We start from the raw sequence: 10,397 nt of genomic DNA, 5'->3' as shown, positions 1-10,397 counted from the left end.
CCCCTGCGGCCGCCCCCGGGCCCGGCTGCTCGCGGGCCCGGCCTGGTGACGGCCGCTTCCCCGGAGCCACGCCCTACGGCCCCGGCCTAAATTTGGAGTCGGCCCGGGAGCCTGAAACCCGGGAGAGGGGGAGGGAGGCAGGAAGAACTCGGAGGCCTGGAAACCATCAAGTTGTGTGTGTGTGTGTGTCTTAGGGCCGCGGGGACTTGATGAGCGCGCCGCTCGGGTGGAGGGCTCCGCATCCAAGAGACGCGAACTGATCAACCATGTGGCCCAGGAGATAATTGGGAAAAACCTTGGAAAAATAAAATAAAATAAAGGACGCCCAGGCCGACCACCCTCCACACCCAGCCTGCCTGCCTGTTGCCTGCATTTTCCTTTCTCGTCTTAAAATGGAAGTTGAGATCCTGGTTTCCAGTCTAATCTGTCCTTTTAAAAGGAAAGTTGCTGGGTGTGGCTTAAAAAAAAAAACCTGTTTGTCCAATTAACGGTTGCTTTCTCTCCTTTATATATGGTTGTTTTTTAAGGAGACAGAGACGTGGGCTGTGTCCAGTCTTCAGGACTGGTTGGATCGGTGGTACGCACGGTTTAGGAACCAGACTTCGGCACCCCAAGGACCTAAAAAAATGTTGATGTGGAAATTTCCAGCTCAGGCTATGAAGGTTGCATTTTTTAAGCCCTGGCTCCCGACTGCTGTTTGGTTTAGGGAGGGTTTGCTAATTAATGTGTGAACTTTTAAACTGTGTGCCTTCCCTGGCGGCTCAGCTGCTAAAGAATCCGCATGCCATGCAGGAGACCCCGTTTGGATCCCTGGGTCGAGAAGATTCCCCTGGAGGAGGGCATGGCAACCCACTCCGGTACTCTGGCCTGGAGAATCCCATGGACAGAGGAGCCTGGTGGGCTGCACTCCAAGGCGTCGCAAAAGCGGCTTTCAGTTGAAAACACGTTCAAGAGCTTGTGCTTTTCGCGAGGAGGCTTTAGAAGACATTCAGCCTGATCCGTGGGGACTTGTTGGAATACTTGATAGCTTGGTGGGGAGGGCCCGGATTGGATTTCCTGTTTCTCTCTTTCCTGCCTTAAAACCTGCTTGGTTTGCTTCAGTAAAAAGTTCTTCGTGAAAGCGTTTTGCTGTCTGTTGCTGTGTGAGTCACACCTGCTCGCGAGAGTTTTTCTAGCCCCCATGAGGCTGCACTGCAGTGAGCCGCCGGAGAACCCCGCATACGGCATCTGCCCACCAGCTCTCTCTCCTACCTGTGGTAGTATGCACATGTCCGAGCTGCTCTGCTCGTTCATCCCGCCTTCTCCTTCCCCCGTTCTGTCCACCCAATCCATCCTCCACATCTGCTTCTCTGTTCCTGCCCTGCAGAGAGAGGGGTGCGTCTCTACCATTTTTTCCTAGATTCCACATACACGGAAGCCTAGAGTCTTAACCCCCCAGACGGCCAGGCAAGTCTTCCTGCACCAATTCTTATGATTAATAAGGCATTGTGTGTTTATGGATCTCCGGAAGTCCTTTTGTGGGTATATAACAGGCTTCCCTAGGGGCTCAGATGGTAAAGAGTCCATCTGCCTGCCAATGCAGGAGACCCGGGTTCGATTCCTGGGCCAGATAGATCCCCTGGAGGAGGGCATGGCAACCCACTCCAGTATTCTTGCCTGGAGAATCACATGGATGGAGGAACCTGGAGGGCTACAGTTTATGGGGTCACAGAAGAGTCGGACACGACTGAGCAACTAACCCTTCATGGACTTCCCTGGTGGCCCAGTGGCTAAGACTTTGGGCTGCCAATACAGAGGGCTTGGTTTAGATTCCTAGTCGGGGAATTATTTCCGCATGCTGCAAAGAAGACCCAGGGATCAAACCCGGGTCTCCTGAACTGCAGGCAAAGTCTTTACCCTCTGAGTCACCGGGGGGCCCCAGCAAGCACCTGGTGTCGCCAAATAAAAAAATATATATATATAAAAAAAGTAAAAGCAGCTAAGTGAATGTCATCCCTTCTGTACAGGTTGTCAAAACAGGTTCCTTTAGCCATGCAAAATATTTACCCACCTTTGAAAAGGGCAGAGAAAGGACTTTGGCCTTGACTAGACAGACCTTTGTTGGCAAAGTAACGTCTCTGCTTTTCAATACGCTGTCTAGGTTGGTCATAGCTTTTCTTCCAAGGAGCGAGTGTCTTTTAATTTCATGGCTGCAGTCACCGTCCACCGTGATTTTGGAGCGCAAGAAAACGAAGTCTGTCACTGTTTCCATTTTTCCCCATCTGTTCGCTGGGAAGGGTTGGGACCGGATGCCATGACTGCATGTGTAATCATAATGAAAAGAGTGAGGGAAGAGACGTCTATACCTGTTTCCAACGGAGCTTTGTGGATTTTTTTTTTTTTTTTAATTTTCTTTTTGGCTGCACTGGGTCTTTGTTAGACTTCCCGGATGGCTCAGCCGTAAAGAATCCACCTACCAGTGCAAGAGACGCAAGAGACCTGGGTTCGATCCCTGGGTCGGGAAGATCCCCTGGAGAAGGGCATGGCAACCCACTCCAGTCTTCTTGCCTGGAGAATCCCATGGACAGAGGAGCCTGGGGGGCTGCAGTCCACAGGGTCGCCAAGAGTCAGACAGGACTGAGCACTGTTGCAAAGGGTCTGTCTCTTGATGTGGCGAGTGTGGGTTACTCTCCAGTTGCAGAGCAGCGGGTCTGGGCATGGGGCTTCCCGGACTGCGGCTCCCGGACTCTGGAGTCCAGGCTCGGTAGCTGCAGTGCCTGGACTTGGTTGCTCTGACACATTTGGGATCTTCCCGGACAGGGGATCGAACCTCTGTTCTCCTGCATTGACAGGTGGATTCTTAACCACTGAACCACCAAGGAAGTCCCAATCCTAATTTATAATCACCCTTAAAACCATATGGGACAAAGACACACACACACACACACACACAAGCTTCTAGCACACTCAACAGTTGTGAGTAGTTTTTTATGCGCGTGTCCTCCTGGGAGAATGGCCTGGTTGTACGGGACACGCAAATGGTTTGTTGTGTCTGACTCGCTGCGACCCCATGGAGCATGGCACCCCAGGCCTCCCTGTCCATCGCCAACTCCCAGAGCTTGCTCAAGCTCATGTCCATTGAGTGGGTGATGCCATCCAACCATGTCATCGTCTGTCGTCCCCTTCTCCTCCTGCCCCCAATCCCTCCGAGCATCAGAGTCTTTTCCAATGAGTCAACTCTTCGCATGAGGTGGCCAAAGTACTGGAGTTCCAGCTTCAGCATCAGTCCTTCCATCGAACACCCAGGGCTCATCTCCTTTGGGATGGACTGGTTGGATGTCCTTGCAGTCCAAGGGACTCTCAAGAGTCTTCTCCAACACCACAGTTCAAAAGCATCACTTCTTTGGCGCTCAGCATTCTTTATGGTCCAACTCTCACATCCGTACATGCCCACTGGAAAAACCATAGCCTTGACTAGACGGACCTTTGTTGGCAAAGTAATGTCTCTGCTTTTTAATATGCTGTCTAGGTGGGTCACAGCTTTTCTTCCAAGAAGCAAGCGTCTCTTAATTTCATGGCCGCAGTCACCGTCTGCTGTGATTTTGGAGCCCACCCCCCCCTCCGCCCCGCACCTAAGAGAAAGTCTCTGACTCTTTCCATTGTTTCCCCATCTATTTTCTATGAAGGGTGGGGACCAGGTGACATGACTGCACATATAATCATAATGAAAAAGTTTGAAAGGTCGCAGGAATCAGCAAAATATGGCACACAGCCAGGAAGTGAGCCCAAGTTATGGTGAAAACAGAGCCTGTAAATTTGGTGGCGTTGGAGCGGGATTGCCCCAAACCCTTCATTTGTTAAAATAAATAAATAAGTGTAAAGGAAAACACAGGAAAACCAGGTCTGCCCCTGCCTTTGACAGCTGAAGTTGTATCTCTTCATGTAGGGAAACAGCAGTTCCTTTTGGTTTTTTTTTCAATTTCCTGTTCTTATTCTTTGCCAAGTTCGTATAACAGTTTTGGGAGTTGCCGTATGGGTGTGTGAGTTTCAGCTTTGTCTTAGAATGACTGGGTGCCCCCACCGTTTGGCTAACTCAAATTATTTTTTTTAAAGTCCTGTAAACAGGAAACCAAAAAGTTCCTCTTTTTTTTTTTTTTAATTCCCCAGTGTTTCTCCATGGGGTGGTGGGGTGGGGGGTTCGAGACCTCCGATGTGCTGTGAGTTGAGAGCAATCAAAGAAGAAAATCATCAAACAAGTCAGAGGAGCAAACAGCAGCTTGCTTCTGCCCACGCATTGCTAAGTAAGCCCCGGTGTGGTTTCAGGCCTGTTCGTGCCTCTGGGTGGACCTGGCTTCCTAGTGAAACCTGTTTGTTCCTGAGGGTCGCAGGCTGGGGACTTTGACATGCGTTTGCCAGTCTGAAGCCTCTGTTCTTTCCGCTTTGCGTTCTGCCTGTGAAACTGTTTGATAGAATCTCTTTATTTTCCAGAAGAGCCAGTTAGGACGTCAGCGACTTTTCAAAGAGTCAAGTAATGACTCCTTAGGGTGCTTTTGAGAGGAAAAAAAGATTACTTAAAAAAATATATTTTTAATTGATGATTGCTTTACATATTGGCTTGATTTCTGTCATGCAGCAACATGAATTAACCATCACTTCAGTTCAGTCGCTCATTCGTGTTCGACTCTTTGCGACCCCATGCACTGCAGCACGCCAGCCCTCCCTGTCCATCACCAACTCCCGGAGTTCACCCAAACTCATGTCCATTGAATCAGTGATGCCATCCAACCATCTCATCCTCTGTCATCCCCATAAGGGTACATGTGTCTGGGATTCCCCAGGTGATGCTAGTGGTGAAAAAAAAAACAAACCCACCTGCCAAATGTTAACAGACCTGGGTTCAGTACCTGGGTGGGGAAGATCCCCTGGAGGAGGGGATGGCAACCCACTCCAGTATCCTAGCCTGCAGCATCCCATGGACAGAGGAGCCTGGTGGGCTACAGTCCAGTGGGGTCACAAAGATTCGGACACGACTTAGCACGCACAGGCATACATGTCCCCTGACTCTTGAATCCCACCTCTGAGTTTGTCTAACAGCTAATCTTTCAGCAGAAACTCTGCAGGCCAGAAGGGAATGGCAGGATATCTTTAAAGTACTGAAGTAAAAAAAAGTAATCTACAACCAAGATTACCTGGCAAGGATCTCATTCAACGTTGACGGGGAAGTCAAAAGGTTTACAGATAAGCAGACACTGAAAAGAGTTTAACACCAGCAAACCAGCTTTCCAGCAAATACTAAAGGGACTTCCGTAGGGCAGTACCCACAGGAGGGAGGAAAGACCTACAAAAAAACCCGACCCAGAACGGTGAAGAATCCGCCAGGAGGAACATACGCGTGTCAATCACTGATTTTCCAGTGTCTGCAGAGAGTTAGGGTGAATTCCGCTTGTTCACCGCCCTTCCTTGAGCACGCGGCTAAAGTCAGGAGGGTTGCATTCCAGAGCTTGGAAGGTATTAGTCATCCCCAGACCGCGTAGCCAGAACATTGTGACCACTTCTTTTTCTCAGCGTCCCTCCCCTTCTCCCACCCACCACCCACACCCCACACCCCCACCCCACCCCCAGCCTTGTCTGATCGCACTCTGCCCCTTTGCAAACCGACCAGAAGCCTCGTGGTGGTGTGACCGCAAGGGCGCGGTGAACCTCATCAGGGATAGACAGACAGCAAGCAGATGCTGCTGCCTCTGGGGCGGGCGGGGAGGTGTGCAGATTTCTCTCTGCAGGTCGAGAATTCCAGTATTGCCCGTCACCATCTGCTGTGGCCGGCTATCTTGTCTTAGAGGTCAGTGCTCCATGGAGGATCAAGATGCCCTCATCTTGGGCACAGAATGAAGCCTTGCTGGACAAAGGGAGCCAGGGAGGTGAAGGCTTCAGTGCTCGAACAAGGGGTCACACGATGTAGGAGGAAGAGAAAGGGCCTGGGTGGATCTGAGACTGGGCGGGAGGGTCATAGGGGGTGAGGTCACGGGGATGGGGTGCTTGCCTGACCCATGAGGGCAGCCCCGACCCCACCCCACCCCTGCCACTGTGCTGAGGACTGAGTTAAGGACCACTGGCCTGATTGGGGCTTCCCTGGTGGCTCAGCTGGTAAAGAATCTGCCTGCAATGCGGGAGACCCGGGTTCAATCCCTGGGTCAGGAAGATCCCCTGGAGGAGGGCGTGGCAACCCACTCCAGTCTTCTTGCCTGGAGAATCCCCATTGACAGAGGAGCCTGGCGGGCTACAGTCCACGGGGTTGCAAAAAGTTGGACACGACTAGAACGACTTAGCACAGCACTCAGGGCCTGGCTGGACTGAGCCAGCCCTTGGTAGATGGGATTGATGATTGATGGATGGACGATGGGTTATAGATTTATAGATGATGGACAGGATGCATGCCTAGCTAGACACATGATAGATAATAGATAAGGCCGGTAGATGGAATGATTATGCAGTTAGATGGATGGATGTAAGGATTGGACAGTTGGATGGATGGATGAATATAGATGGATAGATCTTGAAGTTGTGCAGTGGTCATGTATGGATGTGAGAGTTGGACTATAGAGAAAGCTGAGCACCGAAGAATTGATGCTTTTGAACTGTGGTGTTGGAGAAGACTCTTGAGAGCCCCTTGGACTGCAAGGAGATCCAACCAGTCCATTCTAAAGGAGATCAGCCCTGGGTCTCTTTTGGAACGACTGATGCTAAAGCTGAAACTCCAGTACTTTGGCCACCTCATGCAAAGAGTTGACTCATTGGAAAAGACCCTGATGCTGGGAAAGATTGAAGGTGGGATAAGAAGGGGACAACAGAGGATGAGATAGCTGGATGGCATCTGTGACTCGATGGACATGAGTTTGAGTAGACTCCGGGAGTTGGTGATGGACAGGGAGGCCTGGCGTGCTGCCGTCCATGGCGTCGCAAAGAACTAAACTGAGATCTTGAAAGTGAAAGTCGCTCAGTCGTGTCCGCCTCTTTGCGACCCCCATGGACTTTTCAGTCCAAGGAACTCCCCAGGCCAGAATCCTGGGAGTGGGTAGCTTTTCCCTTCTGCAGGGGATAGATCTTAGATGAATGATCACACATAAATGATACATAGATTATACATAAGGTGAATAGATCAGTCAGACTCCTTATAAGCTTATCACCAGGCCGTGGCTTGTCATCTCTGCATTCCTACAAGATAAGGGGACTCAGTGCTGGGGAAGAAGGTGAGTGTCGCCTGGGGTGTGGACTGCGCACTCTGTCCGGCTGCAGGAAGCAAGCTTTCCTGTCCGCCTCTGCGAAGGCTGATGCTGGCTTCCCCCGAGATCTCACCTGCCCCCCCAAAACTTCTCTCCAGCTTATGCTTCACCTCTGTAACCACTGATGGATATAATCCATTGTAATCACGCCCGCGGCGTCTACACCATGCAGAAAGAGGGCTGAGCGCCGGAGAACAAAACTTGACATCCATGGTGCTAGAGAAGGGCTTTCTAAGAGGGGTCCCTCGGACAGCCAGGAGATGCTGCCATGGAGGTGGTTCGGTGTCCCGCACCCACGGGGAGAGTGATCATTGCTGTGACTCGGTGTTTATGGTCTTCCTGTCCTCCCGTTGGGGCGTGTCCAAGTATCACCCTGGTGGGACTCCAGAGAAGCTGGACCATGGCCTCGAGCTCGGTGCTGGGCACCCGGAGGCTCAGTGGTTATTAGGGGCACGGACTCATGGTTTTTGCGGCAGGTGAAGCCCCAGGCGGTGCCCCCCATGAGGAGCCCAGCATGCAGGCCTTGGGGACGCCCGGGGTCTCGGGAGGATGGGATGACGGAAGGAAGGAAACCAGCTGGCCGAGCGCGATGGGGAGGATGCTGGGTGATGATTCATGGCCCGTGTCCCCTCCGGGGCCTGCCTCGCCCCATCTGAGTCATGGGGTGCCCCCCCCGTCCCCTCCTCCAGCATATCTGGAGGCTTGAGGGGGCACCGCCTGCAAACCACAGACGCTTCGAAGGCTTCCGGCCCAGGGGCTGGGGTTCTGCCACGCTCTGCAGCGAGTGAACCACCTTGAAGGTCTCTGCCTCCGAGGTCTGCAGCGGGCACTCGGCTTCTGGCCGTGTGGACAGTCCGCCCCACCTCCACGACCGCTGGGGTGGGGCTGGGGGTGGGTCTGTGTGTGGGCACCCCCCCCAACTCCCCGCCGAGGTGGGAGGCACTCAGGGGAGCCGTCAGCTTCTCGAAGTCGGGGTGGGGACACAGGAGGCAGCCTCTGGGGAGAGCGGGGCCCTGGTCAGTGTGGAGACGCTGCCCAGGTGATGGGTAGAGAACCATCCCGGCTGGGTGGGTACCAGAGTCTGCAGTGAGGACTGCTAAGCAGGGAGGCAGTGTGTGCACAGCCACTCAGACAGAAGGTGCGTGCACTGGTTCAATACGTATTCACACACACACACACACACAGCACTTGTTCAATACGTATTCACGCGCGGGCACAGACACACACATATACGCACCCGTGAGAGTGTACCTGCAGAGCACACATATGCACACATATGCATCTGTCGCTCAGTCATGTCCTGCTCTCTGCGACCCCGTGGACTATAACCCTGCCAGGCTCCTCTGTCCGTGGGATTCTCCAGGCAGGAACACTGGAGTGGGTCGCCCTGCCCTCCTCCAAGGGGGTCTTCCCGACCCAGGGATCGAGCCTGTGTCGCCTACGTTGGCAGACGGGTTCTTTACTGTCCGAGCCGCCTCGCAAGCCCCAGATGTAGGCGTGTGTGCGTCTGAGTCTTAAACTCCTTATTCATTGCGCCATCACCACTTCTGCCTTTTGGGAACCACAAGTTTCTTCTCTGTGTCTCTGAACCTGTTTTGGTTTTATAAATAGCCTCACTGGTATAATATTTTTTTACATCCTACACGTCAGTGATACATGATATCTGGCTTTCTCTGTCTGACTGACTTCACTGAGTATAATCGTCTCCAAGTCCACTCATGTGGCCGCAAATGGCATTATTGCGTTCTTTTTTTACAAATAGGATCTGCCTGCCTGTTCTTATGGGAAGGAAAATCACACACAGAGACACACTGCCCCAAACTCTACACTTGCACATGTGCACACACCCAAACTGCACACATCGGCATAGGAAACCCCACCTGTACACACACCACACATCCACACACCCACACTGCACTTAGACGCACACTTGGGCACACGCACAAGGCAAGCACACATACCTATACGCATACACACACACAAACAGCCCAAACCACACACCTACACACCAACCCCTGTGGGTCCCAAGTGAGTGAAAGTCGCTCAGTCGTGTCTGACTCTTCGCGACCCCATGGACTGTAGTCCCGCCAGGCTCCTCCGTCCGTGGGATTCTCCAGGCAAGAATACTGGAGTGTTGCCATGCCCTCTTCCTGATACAGGGATGGAACCCAGGTCTCCTGCATTGCAGGCAGATTCTTTACCATCTGAGCCACCAGGGAAGCCCAAGCCACTCTGTAAATGGGCACAGACACACACACACACACACACACACACACACACTCAGTCACTCAACACACACAGCTGCACGCCCGTCCACATACACACAGAGAGGAAGGGGGTTCTAGTCTTTCTGTGTGACATTCCGCAGGACAGAGCATATCGTGACCATCTGGAGCTTCCCGGGGATGAAGGCAGCTTGTTAGATGCCCGGCAGTTCCTGAGGTTGGGGGAGCTGCGTGTCATCTTTGATTTGCGCACATTTGCAAAGACCCTGATGCTGGGAAAGATTGAAGGCGGGAGGAGAAGGGGGCGACGGAGGATGAGATGGTTGGATGGCATCACCGACGCGATGGACATGAGTTGGGTAAACTCCGGCAGTTGGTGATGGACAGGGAGGCCTGGCGTGCTGCTGTCCATGGGGTCGCAAAGAGTTGGACACGACTGAGCGACCTTTAGTCGGCCACCATTCTCCTTTCTGCTGACCGGACACTCAGCAGAATTCCCTTTGCTTTTCTTCAATTCATCATTAATTGGGAATAGAAATAGTATTGATGTCGTTTCAATAAAGCAGTCAGCAACTGGATCGAAGAACCGTGGAATAAAGGCAGTTTCCGCCTTCTCGGCAGCAGTTAAGAAAGAAAAGGAAAAGTTATGCTTTCCTGGATCGTCTGGTGTTTCTACAGGAAGTACGTTTGGGTTGTTTAGTTATGGATAGGTTGCTATTCGAAGGGTTTTCCTCTCCACGTTTTCTCCGTCGTGTGTTGGAAACTGGGCTTCTCCGGTAACTCAGATGGTGAAGAATCCACCTGCCAATGCAGGAGACGCGGGTTGGATCCCTGGGGCGTGAAGAACCCCCTGGAGAAGGGAATGGGTACCCAGCTCAGTCCTGGAAGTTGTTCCTTGTCGATTTCGAAAGAC

At 52.4% G+C, this 10,397-nt stretch overlaps 1 protein-coding gene across 2 annotated transcripts in view; it reads left to right on the top strand.

The window, feature by feature from the left end:
• CD99 (CD99 molecule) overlaps positions 1–10,397 on the top strand; it is a 30,178-nt gene that overhangs the window by 720 nt on the left and 19,061 nt on the right.

This window comes from Bos taurus, chromosome X (assembly GCF_002263795.3).
Source record: "Bos taurus isolate L1 Dominette 01449 registration number 42190680 breed Hereford chromosome X, ARS-UCD2.0, whole genome shotgun sequence".
Lineage (NCBI taxonomy): Eukaryota > Metazoa > Chordata > Mammalia > Artiodactyla > Bovidae > Bos > Bos taurus.
Note: the sequence above shows the minus strand (reverse complement) of the source record. Positions and strands in the feature narration are given on the sequence as shown.